General features: G+C 50.5%; 1 protein-coding gene across 3 annotated transcripts in view; it reads left to right on the forward strand.

Annotated features, from left to right (window-relative positions):
• The first annotated feature begins 695 nt into the window (after positions 1-695).
• The window catches only part of LOC134990740 (transmembrane and ubiquitin-like domain-containing protein 1), a 74,610-nt gene continuing 62,189 nt past the window's right edge, over positions 696-13,116 (forward strand). For 2 of the 3 annotated variants that reach the window (XR_010195416.1, XM_063950713.1), the window contains exon 1: positions 696-806. The gene's annotated coding sequence lies outside the window, so the exon portion shown is untranslated. The other variant, XM_063950714.1, reaches the window with a different exon arrangement.

Here is a 13,116-nt window from a genome sequence, read left to right on the forward strand (position 1 = left end):
CTTGCTCATTACCAGGCCTGGCGTGGCCGCCCCGGATTAGAATGGCGCCTTGTTACCCCACGCTCCCTTGCTCATTACCAGGCCTGGCGTGGCCGCTCCCGGATTAGAATGGCGCCCTGTTACCCCACGCTCCCTCGCTCATTATCAGGCCTGGCGTGGCCGCCCCCGGATTAGAATGGCGCCCTGTTACCCCACGCTCCCTCGCTCATTACCAGGCCTGGCGTGGCCGCCCCCGGATTAGAATGGCGCCCTGTTACCCCACGCTCCCTTGCTCATTGCCTGGCGTGGCCGCCCCCGGATTAGAATGGCGCCCTGTCACCCCACGCTCCCTTGCTCATTACCAGGCCTGGCGTGGCAGCCCCCGGATTAGAATGGTGCCCTGTTACCCCACGCTCCCTCGCTCATTACCAGGCCCGGCGTGGCTCCCTGTACATTACACTGATCACACACCCTGTCACATCTGCCGCAGGACGCACTGCTGTAGGCGGGGTCACCGCACAATGCAGGAGGTTCCCCACGCAGGCCGTTCTGAAGGGGGCGGCAACTACTCAGGGGCTGGCAGGGGGCGTGTCTCCTCACTGAGGGGTGGAGCATAGCGGATGCGCCTCCTGCCTCAGGTTGCTCTGACTACACTGACAGGGGCGGGGAATAGGCGGGGCTTGTCGCGTACACACTGGCGGGCCTCCTGCCCACAGAGGACATGGCCGCCGGGGATGGACACGTGACGGTTATCGTCATCTCCCAGCATGCACCGCTCTACCACGTCACACAGCGGAAGTACTGCAGCTGCATGAGGAGGAATAACAGTGAGTAATACTCTTCCTGCTCCGCTGTAATTACCGCTGAGTGACGTCATTGCTCCGGGGATTGGGTGACGTCATTACTCTGAGTAGCGGTAACCGCTTTCTTCACTGTGACGTCATTACCGGGGGTATTACTGTGCAGCATACTTACCTACCTGCCCCTCTCCATGACAATGCTCTGTTCCTGCACTTTCCTGGTCATGTATGATTGCCATCACCTGTGGTGACACCTTTCTTATCAATTACCCAGCTCACCACAGGTGATGGCAATCATACATGACCAGGAAAGTCCAGGAACAGAGCATTTTCTCCCTCATGGAGAGGGGCAGGTAGGCAAGTATGGTATACACAGACCCTCCAACATGACCCGCCCCACTAGGTACAAAATGCTCTGTTCCTGGACTTCCCTCTTAATTTATGATTTCCATCACCTGTGTTGAACTAGGTAAATGATAAGAAAGCTGTTTCTTCACAGGTGATAGCAATAATAAATTAAGAGGGAAGTCCAGAACCAGAGCATTTTGTACCTAGTGGGGCGGGTCATGTTGGAGGGTATGTATACAGTACGTGTGAGGTGACACTACAGGTGGGGGTACAGTACATGTGAGGTGACACTACAGGTGGGGGTACAGTACATGTGAGGTGACACTACAGGTGGGGGTACAGTACATGTGAGGTGACACTACAGGTGGGGGTACAGTACATGTGAGGTGACACTACAGGTGGGGGTACAGTACATGTGAGGTGACACTACAGGTGGGGGTACAGTACATGTGAGGTGACACTACAGGTGGGGGTACAGTACATGTGAGGTGACACTACAGGTGGGGGTACAGTACATGTGAGGTGACACTACAGGCGGGGGTACAGTACATGTGAGGTGACACTACAGGCGGGGGTACAGTACATGTGAGGTGACAGTACAGGTGGGGGTACAGTACATGTGAGGTGACACTACAGGTGGGGGTACAGTACATGTGAGGTGACACTACAGGTGGGGGTACAGTACATGTGAGGTGACACTACAGGTGGGGGTACAGTACATGTGAGGTGACACTACAGGTGGGGGTACAGTACATGTGAGGTGACACTACAGGTGGGGGTACAGTACATGTGAGGTGACACTACAGGTGGGGGTACAGTACATGTGAGGTGACACTACAGGTGGGGGTACAGTACATGTGAGGTGACACTACAGGCGGGGGTACAGTACATGTGAGGTGACAGTACAGGTGGGGGTACAGTACGTGTGAGGTGACGCTACAGGCGGGGGTACAGTACGTGTGAGGTGACGCTACAGGCGGGGGTACAGTACGTGTGAGGTGACGCTACAGGCGGGGGTACAGTACGTGTGAGGTGACGCTACAGGCGGGGGTACAGTACGTGTGAGGTGACGCTACAGGCAGAGGTACAGTACGTGTGAGGTGACGCTACAGGCAGAGGTACAGTACATGTGAGGTGACGCTACAGGCGGGGGTACAGTACGTGTGAGGTGACACTACAGGCGGGGGTACAGTACGTGTGAGGTGACGCTACAGGCGGAGGTACAGTACGTGTGAGGTGACGCTACAGGCAGAGGTACAGTACGTGTGAGGTGACACTACAGGCGGGGGTACAGTACGTGTGAGGTGACACTACAGGCGGGGGTACAGTACGTGTGAGGTGACACTACAGGCGGGGGTACAGTACATGTGAGGTGATGCTACAGGCAGAGGTACAGTACGTGTGAGGTGATGCTACAGGCAGAGGTACAGTACGTGTGAGGTGACACTACAGGCAGAGGTACAGTACGTGTGAGGTGACGCTACAGGCAGAGGTACAGTACGTGTGAGGTGACACTACAGGCAGAGGTACAGTACGTGTGAGGTGACACTACAGGCGGGGCTACAGTACGTGTGGGATGACGCTACAGGCAGAGGTACAGTACGTGTGAGGTGACACTACAGGCAGAGGTACAGTACGTGTGAGGTGACGCTACAGGCAGAGGTACAGTACGTGTGAGGTGACACTACAGGCAGAGGTACAGTACGTGTGAGGTGACACTACAGGCGGGGCTACAGTACGTGTGGGATGACGCTACAGGCAGAGGTACAGTACGTGTGGGATGACGCTACAGGCAGAGGTACAGTACGTGTGAGGTGACGCTACAGGCAGAGGTACAGTACGTGTGAGGTGACGCTACAGGCAGAGGTACAGTACGTGTGAGGTGACGCTACAGGCAGAGGTACAGTACGTGTGAGGTGACGCTACAGGCGGGGCTACAGTACGTGTGAGGTGACACTACAGTCAGAGGTACAGTACGTGTGAGGTGACACTACAGGCAGAGGTACAGTACGTGTGAGGTGACGCTACAGGCAGAGGTACAGTACGTGTGAGGTGACGCTACAGGCAGAGGTACAGTACGTGTGAGGTGACGCTACAGGCAGAGGTACAGTACGTGTGAGGTGACACTACAGGCAGAGGTACAGTACGTGTGAGGTGACGCTACAGGCAGAGGTACAGTACGTGTGAGGTGACGCTACAGGCGGGGCTACAGTACGTGTGAGGTGACACTACAGTCAGAGGTACAGTACATGTGAGGTGACACTACAGGCAGAGGTACAGTACATGTGAGGTGACGCTACAGGCGGGGGTACAGTACGTGTGAGGTGACACTACAGGCAGAGGTACAGTACGTGTGAGGTGACGCTACAGGCGGGGCTACAGTACGTGTGAGGTGACACTACAGGCAGAGGTACAGTACGTGTGAGGTGACACTACAGGCAGAGGTACAGTACGTGTGAGGTGACGCTACAGGCAGAGGTACAGTACGTGTGAGGTGACACTACAGGCAGAGGTACAGTACGTGTGAGGTGACGCTACAGGCAGAGGTACAGTACGTGTGAGGTGACGCTACAGGCAGAGGTACAGTACGTGTGAGGTGACGCTACAGGCAGAGGTACAGTACGTGTGAGGTGACACTACAGGCAGAGGTACAGTACGTGTGAGGTGACACTACAGGCAGAGGTACAGTACGTGTGAGGTGACGCTACAGGCGGGGCTACAGTACGTGTGAGGTGACACTACAGGCGGGGCTACAGTACGTGTGAGGTGACGCTACAGGCAGAGGTACAGTACATGTGAGGTGACACTACAGGCAGAGGTACAGTACGTGTGAGGTGACGCTACAGGCAGAGGTACAGTACATGTGAGGTGACACTACAGTCAGAGGTACAGTACGTGTGTTATTACACTACAGGCAGAGGTACAGTACGTGTGTTATTACACTACAGGCAGAGGTACAGTACGTGTGTTATTACACTACAGGCAGAGGTACAGTACATGTGAGGTGACACTACAGGCAGAGGTACAGTACGTGTGAGGTGACGCTACAGGCAGAGGTACAGTACATGTGAGGTGACACTACAGGCAGAGGTACAGTACGTGTGAGGTGACGCTACAGGCAGAGGTACAGTACATGTGAGGTGACACTACAGGCAGAGGTACAGTACGTGTGAGGTGACACTACAGGCGGGGGTACAGTACATGTGAGGTGACACTACAGGCAGAGGTACAGTACGTGTGAGGTGACACTACAGGCGGGGGTACAGTACGTGTGAGGTGACACTACAGGCGGGGGTACAGTACGTGTGAGGTGACGCTACAGGTGGGGGTACAGTACGTGTGAGGTGACGCTACAGGCGGGGGTACAGTACGTGTGAGGTGACGCTACAGGCGGGGGTACAGTACGTGTGAGGTGACGCTACAGGCGGGGGTACAGTACGTGTGAGGTGACGCTACAGGCAGAGGTACAGTACGTGTGAGGTGACGCTACAGGCAGAGGTACAGTACATGTGAGGTGACGCTACAGGCGGGGGTACAGTACGTGTGAGGTGACACTACAGGCGGGGGTACAGTACGTGTGAGGTGACGCTACAGGCGGAGGTACAGTACGTGTGAGGTGACGCTACAGGCAGAGGTACAGTACGTGTGAGGTGACACTACAGGCGGGGGTACAGTACGTGTGAGGTGACACTACAGGCGGGGGTACAGTACGTGTGAGGTGACACTACAGGCGGGGGTACAGTACATGTGAGGTGATGCTACAGGCAGAGGTACAGTACGTGTGAGGTGATGCTACAGGCAGAGGTACAGTACGTGTGAGGTGACACTACAGGCAGGGGTTCAGTACATGTGAGGTGACACTACAGGCGGGGGTACAGTACGTGTGAGGTGATGCTACAGGCAGAGGTACAGTACGTGTGAGGTGATGCTACAGGCAGAGGTACAGTACGTGTGTGATGACGCTACAGGCAGAGGTACAGTACGTGTGTGATGACGCTACAGGCAGAGGTACAGTACGTGTGGGATGACACTACAGGCAGAGGTACAGTACGTGTGAGGTGACGCTACAGGCGGGGCTACAGTACGTGTGAGGTGACACTACAGTCAGAGGTACAGTACGTGTGTGATGACGCTACAGTCAGAGGTACAGTACGTGTGAGGTGACACTACAGGCAGAGGTACAGTACGTGTGAGGTGACGCTACAGGCGGGGGTACAGTACGTGTGAGGTGACGCTACAGGCGGGGGTACAGTACGTGTGAGGTGACGCTACAGGCGGGGGTACAGTACGTGTGAGGTGACGCTACAGGCGGGGGTACAGTACGTGTGAGGTGACGCTACAGGCGGGGGTACAGTACGTGTGAGGTGACGCTACAGGCAGAGGTACAGTACGTGTGAGGTGACGCTACAGGCAGAGGTACAGTACGTGTGAGGTGACGCTACAGGCAGAGGTACAGTACGTGTGAGGTGACACTACAGGCAGAGGTACAGTACGTGTGAGGTGACGCTACAGGCGGGGCTACAGTACATGTGAGGTGACGCTACAGGCAGAGGTACAGTACGTGTGAGGTGACACTACAGGCAGAGGTACAGTACGTGTGAGGTGACGCTACAGGCAGAGGTACAGTACGTGTGAGGTGACGCTACAGGCAGAGGTACAGTACGTGTGAGGTGACACTACAGGCAGAGGTACAGTACGTGTGAGGTGACGCTACAGGCGGGGCTACAGTACATGTGAGGTGACGCTACAGGCAGAGGTACAGTACGTGTGAGGTGACACTACAGGCAGAGGTACAGTACGTGTGAGGTGACGCTACAGGCAGAGGTACAGTACGTGTGAGGTGACGCTACAGGCAGAGGTACAGTACGTGTGAGGTGACACTACAGGCAGAGGTACAGTACGTGTGAGGTGACGCTACAGGCGGGGCTACAGTACATGTGAGGTGACGCTACAGGCAGAGGTACAGTACGTGTGAGGTGACACTACAGGCAGAGGTACAGTACGTGTGAGGTGACGCTACAGGCAGAGGTACAGTACGTGTGAGGTGACGCTACAGGCAGAGGTACAGTACGTGTGAGGTGACACTACAGGCAGAGGTACAGTACGTGTGAGGTGACGCTACAGGCGGGGCTACAGTACATGTGAGGTGACGCTACAGGCAGAGGTACAGTACGTGTGAGGTGACACTACAGGCAGAGGTACAGTACGTGTGAGGTGACGCTACAGGCAGAGGTACAGTACGTGTGAGGTGACGCTACAGGCAGAGGTACAGTACGTGTGAGGTGACACTACAGGCAGAGGTACAGTACGTGTGAGGTGACGCTACAGGCAGAGGTACAGTACGTGTGAGGTGACACTACAGGCAGAGGTACAGTACGTGTGAGGTGACGCTACAGGCAGAGGTACAGTACGTGTGAGGTGACACTACAGGCAGAGGTACAGTACGTGTGAGGTGACACTACAGGCGGGGCTACAGTACGTGTGGGATGACGCTACAGGCAGAGGTACAGTACGTGTGGGATGACGCTACAGGCAGAGGTACAGTACGTGTGAGGTGACGCTACAGGCAGAGGTACAGTACGTGTGAGGTGACGCTACAGGCAGAGGTACAGTACGTGTGAGGTGACACTACAGGCAGAGGTACAGTACGTGTGAGGTGACGCTACAGGCGGGGCTACAGTACGTGTGAGGTGACACTACAGTCAGAGGTACAGTACGTGTGAGGTGACACTACAGGCAGAGGTACAGTACGTGTGAGGTGACGCTACAGGCAGAGGTACAGTACGTGTGAGGTGACGCTACAGGCAGAGGTACAGTACGTGTGAGGTGACGCTACAGGCAGAGGTAAAGTACGTGTGAGGTGACACTACAGGCAGAGGTACAGTACGTGTGAGGTGACGCTACAGGCAGAGGTACAGTACGTGTGAGGTGACGCTACAGGCAGAGGTACAGTACATGTGAGGTGACACTACAGGCAGAGGTACAGTACGTGTGAGGTGACGCTACAGGCAGAGGTACAGTACATGTGAGGTGACACTACAGTCAGAGGTACAGTACGTGTGTTATTACACTACAGGCAGAGGTACAGTACGTGTGTTATTACACTACAGGCAGAGGTACAGTACGTGTGTTATTACACTACAGGCAGAGGTACAGTACGTGTGTTATTACACTACAGGCAGAGGTACAGTACGTGTGTTATTACACTACAGGCAGAGGTACAGTACGTGTGTTATTACACTACAGGCAGAGGTACAGTACATGTGAGGTGACACTACAGGCAGAGGTACAGTACGTGTGAGGTGACACTACAGGCGGGGGTACAGTACGTGTGAGGTGACGCTACAGGCAGAGGTACAGTACATGTGAGGTGACGCTACAGGCAGAGGTACAGTACATGTGAGGTGACACTACAGGCAGAGGTACAGTACGTGTGAGGTGACGCTACAGGCAGAGGTACAGTACATGTGAGGTGACACTACAGGCAGAGGTACAGTACGTGTGAGGTGACGCTACAGGCAGAGGTACAGTACATGTGAGGTGACACTACAGGCAGAGGTACAGTACGTGTGAGGTGACGCTACAGGCAGAGGTACAGTACATGTGAGGTGACACTACAGGCAGAGGTACAGTACGTGTGAGGTGACGCTACAGGCAGAGGTACAGTACATGTGAGGTGACACTACAGTCAGAGGTACAGTACGTGTGAGGTGACGCTACAGGCAGAGGTACAGTACATGTGAGGTGACGCTACAGGCAGAGGTACAGTACGTGTGAGGTGACACTACAGGCAGAGGTACAGTACGTGTGTTATTACACTACAGGCAGAGGTACAGTACGTGTGAGGTGACGCTACAGGCAGAGGTACAGTACGTGTGTTATTACACTACAGGCAGAGGTACAGTACGTGTGTTATTACACTACAGGCAGAGGTACAGTACGTGTGTTATTACACTACAGGCAGAGGTACAGTACGTGTGTTATTACACTACAGGCAGAGGTACAGTACGTGTGTTATTACACTACAGGCAGAGGTACAGTACGTGTGTTATTACACTACAGGCAGAGGTACAGTACGTGTGTTATTACACTACAGGCAGAGGTACAGTACGTGTGTTATTACTGACAATGCTAAATTCCCTTGTCGTATAACAACCCTTTATGAAGCTAAGAACACTGTACGCTGTTTGCTTAAGAAGTACCGTAATGGTACGCTATTGGCGTAGCGATCGCTCAGCCGTAGGCGAGACGCTCAAGCGTCACGTTCGCTCACGGCCCAGTGATCACAGGACACGTTATTGGTTATGTCTAGGGTAATGATTCGCTATGGCGTAGCTTACGCTCGAGACCACGAGGAGGTCACCAGCGATGCAGACGCTCACAACACTATACCTTTATGTTAAAACCTTATACCAATGAAATACACTGAATACCTTAATGTGAGTACAGGGTGTAAGTGCAACCTTGTGTAACCTGACTAACTACAAAGCTGCTTGAGCGTCACCGACGCTCAAGTGAACACTTAACACTATAGAAAATGCACAGATACTGGTTTAGGTTCCAAGGCCTATTAACTGTATTATATCTAATATACTTGTAAAAGGGGATAACAGTACAAATGATACACTACAATATAACAAGGACTTCCTAACCACAGAACTAAACAATAAATACAAAAGACAATACTACACTGACCTAAATGCAATACAACACAATACTATCTAATACAATACAATACTAGCCTAGTCTAGGGGAGATATGAGAGAACAGAACAGAGAGAGAGAGAGAGAGAGAGATGAGATGAGAGAAATTGGCTCACAGAAAGACAATGATAACGGAGAGAAACTTACGCACAAAGGGTATGATCGCCTGCGCCTCGATATCCAGCTCCCGGCTATCAGCAGATAACCGTTGATGAGAGAGTGAGAGCTGGATGTGGTCGGCCTGCCTATTTATGCCCCACACACAATGCAATCTCCTGGTCCTACAATCCCATTGTCCATTGGCCGAAGGAATTCGGCCCTGTATCATAACAAAAGGTCATAGGGTGATTCATACAGGTGGGCTGTGACGATTTCCAACAGCTCAGGTGGGTGGGAAACTGGGTTTCCCGCCGCATACCTGAGTATGTGTAATTAATAGAAATGGACATAAACTTCTTATGTCCATAACTATTCGCACGAGCGATTAATACGCTCCAAACCAACACCGGAATATTGCTAATTAAATACTCTTCCGATGGGTACCAAACACTGCTGTATGATTCCTGTTAGACCCTTCGTACGATATAAAGAGGGATTCCTCAGCTCTGGGACATTGTATTTTAACCAAACTTTCAGAATCTATCAAAGGGACCATGATCTATAAACTACATTAATTGTGAACATTTGTAACGAATGAGTCGCACGCTACGACTACATAAACTCTACCGTAAATACGCATACCGCGCCTGCGAGTGCACGTTATTGCGGGTATGCGCATCCACGGGAGAGCGCACGCACGCGCAGCGCGGACCAGTGTGCGGTGCAAATATGGCAACGTGCATTGAGACATTTTTCTGACTTTGACAGTCCACCCTTTGGCAGTCAATAATAACTGCCACAAAACATTTAAGGAGAAAAATGTAAGTCAGGGGTTAATTGATTTCCATGGTTGGGTAGGGGAGGAGAGGGGAGAAGGTGTGAAGAGGGTATGACCTAGTGAGATAGCAGAAGCATGTGTGTATGAATCCATGTTTGGGGGGTCATGTATCATCGTGCCGTACGTGTTGTAAATCAAGCTTCGAGGTATTGCGAAGTATACATTTGAATTCCTTCTTATCCTGTGGTACAGGTCTGTGGATGGGCTGTCAAACTCTACCGAGCTCATTTCGGCTTTCAGTTGTAACAAAATGGGGATGCACATTTTAGTTGATGATACATGAATGGGGGAGGTATGTGGTTGCTGCTATCTGTGCCTGTATTCCCTATCGTCTATGTGTGTCGTTACCTGGGGGTTGCAGAGATGAAGATAAAGAACACTTACGAAAAATGCAATGATATTCTATGTCAGGGAAATGTACATCTGTCGTCGAAGTTGTTTTCGGTATCTGTTGAGAGTCGTCTTCTTTGCGCTGTATTGCTCCTTAGGCATGAGCAAATAGCTTTGTCTGAGCCATCAGATTTACAAAAATGTTGGGCTAGCGTGAGTTTAAAGATACTAGGGAAACTGGGGATCCATGGCAAAGTTCATCAAGTGTCCATATTTAAAGTTGTCAAATCTTCTTCTTTGGTCAATCCGTTGTCTGTATACATCTCGTCTCGTCAGCTTCCTCGTCCAAGGGGGTCTTTGTATCTGGGAGAAAAGCAGAAAAACAGGTGAAAGAAACGGACCGTATAATCGCATTTTCATCACATTCTGGTTTCTATCATTGGGTCATAAATCAAATCCAGGTTAATTACAGTTTCCTCACTCCTCAAGCTCATCACTTTTGTACTTTGTTTGCACCTCATTAAAGCCTGCCCGCATCTAAATATCAATCCAATCGATATAACGACACCCAAGATACATAGTAGAAACTTTCCAACATCCATTATGACTCCTTGAGCCCAGTCTCCTAAACCGGAGAACCAATTTCGCGGGTTCAACCATGACACCCAACCAGTCAGCTCATTACCTACAGCAGCAAGGGTGAGATTGTGTTTTCGACGAAATTCCCACTTCAATTGGAGAATATCGTCCATCTTTTGGTCTATGACCTCTACCGGATCCTCGGTGCTATTTGTGATATACGTGCAACACTTTATGCCGTACTGTGTTGCCAATGTAACACAATATCCGCCTGTTACTGCTGTAAGATAATTAAGAACCATCCTATGCTGAACTAGTTCTGTTTTGTAAGCTTGAAGTTCTCTTCCAGTGTATCTAAACGTGTCATCATACATTTCAGTGATATTATCTAACAAATTGGCGAGTGCGGAAATGTATCTATAATTCATCACACCTCGAGCGGTGCGAGTGAAATCTAACGCTACCAGAACCTGAATCCCGGTGGATTCATGGATAAGATCAGAGGCCGGATGCTCTAACCTTTCTGACAGTTGTCTTTTAACCCGGTGCTCGTAGTGAGTGTGAGTATAAGGAGCTTGGGCACCACGGTGTATGTCCTTCATTTTGTCATGTGTAACAGTCATCACTTCGGGCAATACTTTTCCAATATAACACAATCCTTCAGAGTTTGGGGCAAGCCACTTGTACGCCTTTCTCCCGCATATGAAATATGCATCATCGGGGAGAACATATGGGACGGAGAAGGACATGACCATGTTACAAACCTTCCAGGTGAAATCTCCTGACCCTAATTCTTCCATCTGCCTAATGCACGTATCGGTTTGTACGATATGTGCACAGTATCCTGGTGATACCTCTCCAACTCTAGTAATCCTATTTCCTAAGGTATATCGATACCGGAAAGATTTTCCTCTACTGGCTATGTGGCGTACGAGCTCTGTATCTGTAGGCATTCTATCTGCTCTGTGTGAAAAGGTCATGGTAAGGTTGCTCCATGACACTTCCCAATTTCCCGGTTTTCTGGGATTGGAGATGTTAAAACATATGAGGGACCTATCCACATGGTATTGGTGGAGCTTCAAACTAGGAGGGCTGGAGATGTTAAACCTCCGGTCCACCGGTCTCCCACCACTTAGCTCAAGTACCTCCCCTAACGTTAAAGGAAATGGTACTAGCCCTGATTTACTGTGACCCTGAGGTACTTGAGAGCATACCCAACAATCTGTTTGGTTTAACACGTTACCCACTAAGGAGTGATAGTCACTCAATGGATGCCGGTCTATATGGATATTAAAACTAGATTGGCATTTCTTTATGCATCCATCTTCAACCAGATTATCACAGAGCCTACAGATACAATTTTCTTCAGCTAACAATCCATCACAATTTCTTCTATCGGATCGTTTTCTGATACTCGCCTTTGCTTGTTGGTTTGGTTGATCTTGGAAAACTACGCCTCCATCATCATAATCGGAACCCATTCCAGAACCTCTTTCGACCTCTATGGTACTCTCGCCGGAACAGACTGCTCTGGTCAACATCATGGTTAACATAAAAATCCGGATCACAGTCTCTTGGGGCAAGTCCATCTTTGAGGAGGAAATAGAGAAGAATGAGAAGGGGGAAAAAGAAATTTTAAGGGAGAGGGGATGGGAAGTGGAGAAAACAATAAAAGGGAGAGGGGAGTCGACAGCTGCTTTCGGTCTTCAAGGCTCAGGTGCCGCCTCAGTCCTCCTGGAACAGACACTCTAGTGATACAACCTCTACCGTCTGTTCCTTATCACGGGACTTCTCTGGATCAGCAACCTTCTTGCAGTGGGATGAATGGACCCAAGTCTCTCTCTCAGCAACCTTCAATGCTGTGGTGCTAGTCAATAAGACCTGGTATGGTCCTTCCCATCTATCAATAAGACAACCTGAGCGTAGAAAATTTCGTATCATTACATAATCCCCAGGTTCAATGTCATGACAATTACTATCTGGTAAATCAGGAATCACCAACTTCAGATTATCATTTTGATTCCTCAACTGTTTACTCATGTTAATCAAGTACTTTACAGTTACTTCATTGTTACATTTCAAATCATCCTGAGGGTTAATCATGACATGCGGTTGTCGACCAAACAAGATTTCAAAAGGAGACAGATTAAGAGGGGACCTGGGAGTGGTTCTGATGCTATACAAAACAATGGGTAAAGCTTCTGGCCACGTCAATCCTGTCTCTGCCATTACTTTACTCAATTTATTTTTAATAGTGCTGTTCACTCTTTCGACCTTCGCACTCGCCTGTGGACGGTACGGAGTGTGCAGCTTGCTATCAATACCCATCAATTTACACATTCCTTGAAAGACATCACCTGTAAAATGGGTACCCCTATCACTTTCAATGATTCTAGGGATACCATATCTACATACAAATTCCTGCACAATTTTCTTAGCT

The sequence above is a fragment of the Pseudophryne corroboree genome, unplaced genomic scaffold, assembly GCF_028390025.1.
Source record: "Pseudophryne corroboree isolate aPseCor3 unplaced genomic scaffold, aPseCor3.hap2 scaffold_1189, whole genome shotgun sequence".
Classification (NCBI taxonomy): Eukaryota; Metazoa; Chordata; class Amphibia; order Anura; family Myobatrachidae; genus Pseudophryne; species Pseudophryne corroboree.